We start from the raw sequence: 6,772 nt of genomic DNA on the forward strand, positions 1-6,772 counted from the left end.
AGAGTATGGCAACCCACTCCAGTATTCTTGCCTATGGACAGAGGAGCCTGGTGGGCTACAGTCGACAAGGTTGCAAAGAGTCAGACACAACTGAAGTGTCTTAGCATGCACGCACACACTGAACGGACAGATCGTCAAGGAGAAAACCAAGACCCACTGTTGATTATCAGGCCAGCTTGGAGCTGGTAAGACTAGGTGAGTTCCATGCTGGCGCTGCTTCTGTCTTCTTCAGTTGGGAAGGTAATAGGTAAAAACTTTCATGGAATTCTGAACAAAATATTATAAGAAACATTAATTTGTGCCCAAGGGCCATAAAACTGATGTAATTTGAATGCAATAAAATATAAATAAATGGCAAACAGTTCTTGGGGGTTTTCTCTTAATTTTTCAACACATACTTTTGAGTTTTAACATAGAGCATTTACAGCATTCACCTTCCTGAATTGGGGTGGGAGGGGGGTTGAGAAATAATTAGTAGGCAATTTTTTGGCCCTGGGACTTTTCTTGTAAATGTTTTCTTTGGCAGCCATACTCTTGAGAACAGGAAGTTACTCTCTTGTTACAGATTTAAGACTTTTCTGAGCCAAATAACAGAAAGCTGGATCAGTTCTGAAATGAAGGGGGAAAAAAAACAACTCTTGGCTCTTGCTGGAGATTAATGACATCTTGCAAATATTTTAATTCTCCGCTTTCCTCTTAACTTGCCACCTCCTAAACAAAGCACATTCAGCCTGAAAAATCTTAACTGGTCATTCTGTGGTCCAACCCTAAAATAAAATATCTTTATGGTACCCACAAATTTATTTTAACAAAATTTTTGATGGGCTGGGGGAAGGAAATAAATGCTGTCTCAAGTTGACCTTTTCTGTCACAAAATCCCAAAACAGAATTTAAAATAGAAAATGTAGTTGTAAAGATGCTACAGTATCATAAAGATTTATCTTTTTTTTTTTGATCCTTTAAAGTGCATTTTGCTATAGATAAAAATGATAAATCAAGCTTTGTAAACAAAGCCTATATATTGTTAGAGATGCTTGCAAACAACTTCTTAGCAATTGTTCAAAATAAGAGAATTATATCCTTTGACTACAGCATTTATTAGTCTGACTACAAAACAAGCAAACTGGTTTCCTCCAGAAAAGACTAAGTTCTTTTGAATTAATGTCCACTTTTTACATTTGATTCTAGGAAAAAAAAACAAACACCCAACAACTTGCAATGTCAATGAAGTTTACAACCTGTGGGGACATTAACTACGAAATCAGCGATCTTAATTCCCTGACCAGGGACTGTACCTGTGCGCCCTGCAGTGGGAGGGCAGAGCCCTATCCACTGAAGTGCCAAGGAATTTCCTGTAGGGATTCTCAAAACACAGATGATCTTTAGGAAAACAGATTTAGAAGTGAAGAACACCTTCCTATAACAAGTGATCTCTAGGAAGTGATCTACTAGTGATCTAGGGAGTTTCCGTGGTATTACACTCATCCCTCAGTATCAAAAGTGGGGGAATTGTTTCCACGCTCTCCATTCCCACAGATACCAAAATCCACACATGCTCAAGCCCTTATATAAAATGGTGTAGTATTTGCATAAACTTATCCTTTAATTTAAATCATCAAGATTATTTATAATACCTAATGTAAATGCTTTTTAAATAGTTGCCAGTACACAGGCAAATTCAAGTTTTGCTTTTTTGGAATTTTCCAGGATTTTTTTTCCTTTTCCTTTTTCTGAGTATTTTGGTTCCATGGTGGTGGTGGTGTAGTCGCTTAGTTGTGTCCAACTTTTTGCGACCCCATGAACTGTAGTCCGCCAGGCTCCTCTGTCCATGAGATTTTCCAGGCAAGAATATTGGAGTGGGTTGCCATTTCCTTCTCCAGGGGATCTTTCCAATCCAGGGATTGAACCCATGGCTCCTGCATCTCCTGCACTGCAGGGCAGATTTTTTACCACGGAGCCACCATTTTGCTCTGAGGTTTGTTGAATCTGTGGATGTGTAACCCACATATATGGAGGGCTGACTGTACTGCAGCCTCTCAAAAAAGAAAAGGCCTGAAGTTTCATTTATACTTATGTTTTCACACACCAAACTCAAATGTCCTGGTGCCCGGGAAGTGTGCATCAAGGTGGCAAGGGTCTGTGGTAGGATAATGGGGGCGAGTGGCTGGTGCTGGGGAGGAGCAGGGAGGATGCTCTCCAGGATCACTAGTACATGTCCATCTTAAAGTCACTCAGATTCATAATTTTGAAAAACTCTGTGCTGCCAAACAAACTCATCTGTAGACTGCATGTATGCTAAGTTGCTTCAGTCATGTCTGACTCTGGGACCCTATGGCTCCTCTGTCCATGGGATTCTCCAGGCAAGACTACTGGAGTGAACGGCCATGCCCTCCTCTAGGGGATCTTCCCAAACTAGGAATCAAACTCACATCTCTTATGTCTCCTACACTGGCAGGCAGGCAGGCAGGTTCTTTACTACCTGGGAAGCTCCATCTGTAGATGTGATGTAGCCAAAACCCCATAATTTGCAACCTTTTATTTACATTTTCTAATGTTTTCTTTCTGTGAATTATAAAGAAAAAACTTATTCCTTTACACCACTTTTTTTCTCTAGTCAGCATGAAGTGATGTTCCTCCCACGTCATTCATTATAAGTTTGTCTGTCTTCTGCTATTTTGACAACTTCAGGGTTTCTTTTTAACCTTATACACAATCTTAAATTACTCAGAGCTGTCATCCATTAGATATAAAAATTAAATTAAGCCCAAGAATTCTAGGTGATGGAAAACATGATCCAGTCCCATAAGATATGGGCAACCACGGGAGTCCAGCAAAGGCTGATAAAACCCTAAATTTCATCAATGTTGGATGACTATTTATTTAAAGGGAGCTACCTGCTTCCTGGTTTCCTGCATACCAAATATTTCTTTTCAACATTTATGAGCTTAAATAGATGCAGATGTTGCCAAAGAATGTATTATAACATCCATCATCCTAGAATCCTATAATTTAAGCACTGAAAGGCACCTTGGAGTTCATCTGGTTCAATACCCTCATTTTAAATGGGAGAAGACTGAGGCCTAGGAAAATTAACTGGATACAAAGTTGGTGGTACACAGACCCTCTCTTCCCAAAATCATAGTTGTGGATCAACAAATTTCACCACTATACCTTCACTTAACTTCTCTGATCTGGATCACCTTTACTGTCCATATGCTATGCTTGACTGTTCTCTCCTCCAAATTTTGGAGAAAATCGAGGACTTTTTCCCCTTGGTCATTCTCCCGATTCTATGCTATATGGGCCTCCCTTCCTCCTTTTCTCCTATTCCCCCTTGCTGAAACTTTTCAGAGTGGTAATCTTCTTTATGCAAGACAGAAAATTAAAGGTGACCAGACACTTGATTCTGGCCAGGGTCTCATGAGAGGAGAGGGGTGGATAGTTTTCTCTAAATCCATTTTGCTGTTGATCATTGATTTCTTTGTTTCACAGCCTCCAATGTATATTGGATTCCAAAGAGTGAGACATAAACGGTGTGCTGGCACTGAAGTAGAGACCTGGTTCTTCTTTCCCTCCACTAAAGGCACAACTCTCAAGTCCCTCTCCTATGACACTTGTAAGAAAATTATTAAATCTCACCCTTTAGTGACTTTGCAAATTACCTTCCTTAAACAACACACTGGATGTTTTACCAAGAATCTTGGGTGACAAGACCCATGTAAGTATAGAAGGATCTGCCCTTCAGCACAGAATCTGAACCGATTCTAACCAAACTTTGGTTTTAATATCCTCGCTTTTTGCCTACCCTACATATTCTCCAAATTGTGAAAAGGTGGTCTTCTGCAGTCTTTCTGCCACCTCAACTCTGTTGTAAAACTCTAGCTGGTCTACTCTTCCTCTCCAATGCCTCAAAATTCTATTTTCTCCCTTTCTCTTCTAACAAAGCCCACTTTTTAGTGTAGATCATCACCTCAGCTAGCCTTTTGTGAGAAAGCCATTTGGAACAAATTCACACTCAAGTGTAAATGACTGATAGGCCACAACCCTTCTAGAAATATCTACTGTCCCAAAGGAAGATCCTTGTTAACCTAGTGATTCTCTTATCAGTGGAATTTTAGCCAATCCATCAAAGGGAAGTGAAGTAAGTCAGACTTGAACAAAGAGAACAGACTTCTGGTTGCCAGAGGTGGGATGGGGTCAGGGGGGAGTGGGTAGATGGAGTGGGATTAGCAGATGCAAACTAGTTTATATAGGATGGATAAACAATAAGGTTCTACAGTACAGCACAGGGAACTATATTAAAGATCCTGTGATAAACCATAATGAAAAAGAATATAGAAAAGTATATATATGCATAACTGAATCATTATGCTGTACAGCAGAAATTAACACAACACTGTAGATCAACTATCCTTCAATAAAATGTAAGTAAAAAAAAAGTCTTTCTCCTAATGGGAGAGGAGGGGCATCAGCTACAATGTCTGTATATTCTATAACACATATCAGCACATGCTTGCTTTTTTTTTTCCAGATGAATTCAAGGGTGGTTTAATATTTAAAAATTAATAAAAATTTACCATATTGAAAGAATATAGGAGTAAAATCATATGATTATCTCAACATAATTTTTTTGCAGTTTTAAACCTTTTATTTTGTATTGGGGTATAGCTAATAAAGAATGTGACAGTTTCGGGTGGAGAGCAAAGGGACTCAGCCATGCATACACATGTATCCATTCTTCCCCAAACTCCCCTTCTATCCAGGCTGTCCCATACATTGAGCAGAGTTCCTTGTGCTTCAGTATGGAACTGTGTGTTCCAGTAGGTCCTTGTTGGTTATCAATTTTAAATATAGCAGTGAGTACATGCTTTCTTTCAAGAAGGTGTTTTTTTTTTTCTGGTTTATGAGTTTATTCATATGAAAAATCATAGAAGGACTTCCCTGGTCCTACCTGGTGATCTAGTGCTTAAGAATCCACCTGCCAATGCAGAGACACTGGTTCAATTCCTGGTCTGGGAAGATTCCACATGCTATGGGGTAGCTAAGCCCATGTACCGCAACTATGGAAGCCTGAGTGCCTAGAGCCTGTGCTGGGCAACAAGAGAAGTCACCAATGAGACTAGGAGTCACCCGTACAATGCAACTAGAGAAAACCTGCTTGCAGCAATGAAGACCCAGTGCAGCCAAAAAGACAAACAAATAAATAAATAAACAAGTGTTTTTTTAAATGGGCAAAGGATCTGAATAGACATAAAAATAAAATTCACAGAGGCGTTAATCACCATCAGTCACATATCTAACCAATAATCTTGATTAGTGTTGCTAATTACAGAGTAAACTCACCTGGAACTTTAGCGCACCAATAATTTTTTTTTTCCTGAATTATCTCTTTCCATGCTAACAGAAATATCATAAAACACTGTGGTGGCCTGAAATGAGAAATTTGTCACCAAACAACACTCAACCGTGTGAAAGTCTGAAGAGAAAAGTGTTCTTTTCCTTTGACTTGAACCTTATTTGACTGGGATTTTCTCACCAGAGTCTTCCTATTTTTTTTCCATGGGCAACTGCCCCCTTGATTAATCCCATTTCCCTCAGTCTTAGTTTTTCCAAGCAGCTGAGCAAACAAAGATGGAGGCAGCCATTTTAACGTGCTTCCTCCCTCAAGCCCTCTGGGATGGGCCGTCCGTTCATCCTGTTCATAAACCAACGGCCTGAATGTGCTTGGAGAAAGCAGCAAGGATCTTCTGTCAGGATTAATTTTAATAGTTCCACAGTCTGTCACTGGGGAACCACAGTCCTGGAAAATGGCTTTAAATTACTATTTGCTGATAAAGAGACAGATATGAGCTGAAAATTTGGTTCCTTGTTTCAAACAGTTTGGATAACTCATGTAAGACTTTACCTGTAGTGTGGAGTGCATGCACTTTACAGCCTAAACTCTTGGGTAGCTGAGGAAAACCTTTTGTTGCGGTGGCATCACAGTGAAATGCAAAGGGGGGAAACGTGACATTCTGTAGAAGTACAAAAATTTTAGAGCTGGAAGGGAGATGAATTTGTGGGTGAATTCCTCAGCATAAAGCTTCCTATGAAACCTATTTCTGATATCTGTGGAGAGAAACTGATTCCCCTTGTTGCCCCTTCCAGTTTTTTGTCTCCCTCTCTACCAGTTTCTTCCTCTTTCCTCTTTTCACTCTGTTTTTCTCATACCCAATTCCAATTGCCTGTTCCTTCCCTTACTTTCTCTTCCCTAACTGGCAAGGCTGCTGTCAGTTAATTGTTAAGTTCTGTGCTGAGGCACAGGTGAGGCAGCTAGCAAGACTGACCGACCCATCAAGGGACTTCCCTAGTGGTTAAGTGGCTAAGACTCTGTTCTCCTAATGCAGGGGCCCTGAGTTTGATCCCTGGTCAGGTTACTACATTTTCCTAACAGACTGATGCTACTAGGCTTTGTATTAGTCAGGGGTCAAGAATGAAGGCAAAAGAAGAGGGTGGCAGAGGATGAAATAGATTACCAACTCAATAGAGACGAATTTGAGCAAACTCTGGGAGATAGTGAAAGACAGGGAAGCCTGGCGTGCTGCAGTCCACGGGATCGCAAAGAGTCAGACACGATTTAGCAACTGAACATTAGTTAGGGGTCATCAGAGAAAAAGATCCAGTAGGGTGTTTGTGTATCAGCCATTATCAGAGAGAGATTCATTTTAGGGAACTGGCTCAGGTAATTATCACTGCAGGGTAGACCATCAAGTTAGAGAACCAGGAACTTACA

Source organism: Bison bison, unplaced genomic scaffold, assembly GCF_000754665.1.
Source record: "Bison bison bison isolate TAMUID 2011002044 unplaced genomic scaffold, Bison_UMD1.0 scf7180017864066, whole genome shotgun sequence".
Taxonomy (NCBI): Eukaryota; Metazoa; Chordata; class Mammalia; order Artiodactyla; family Bovidae; genus Bison; species Bison bison.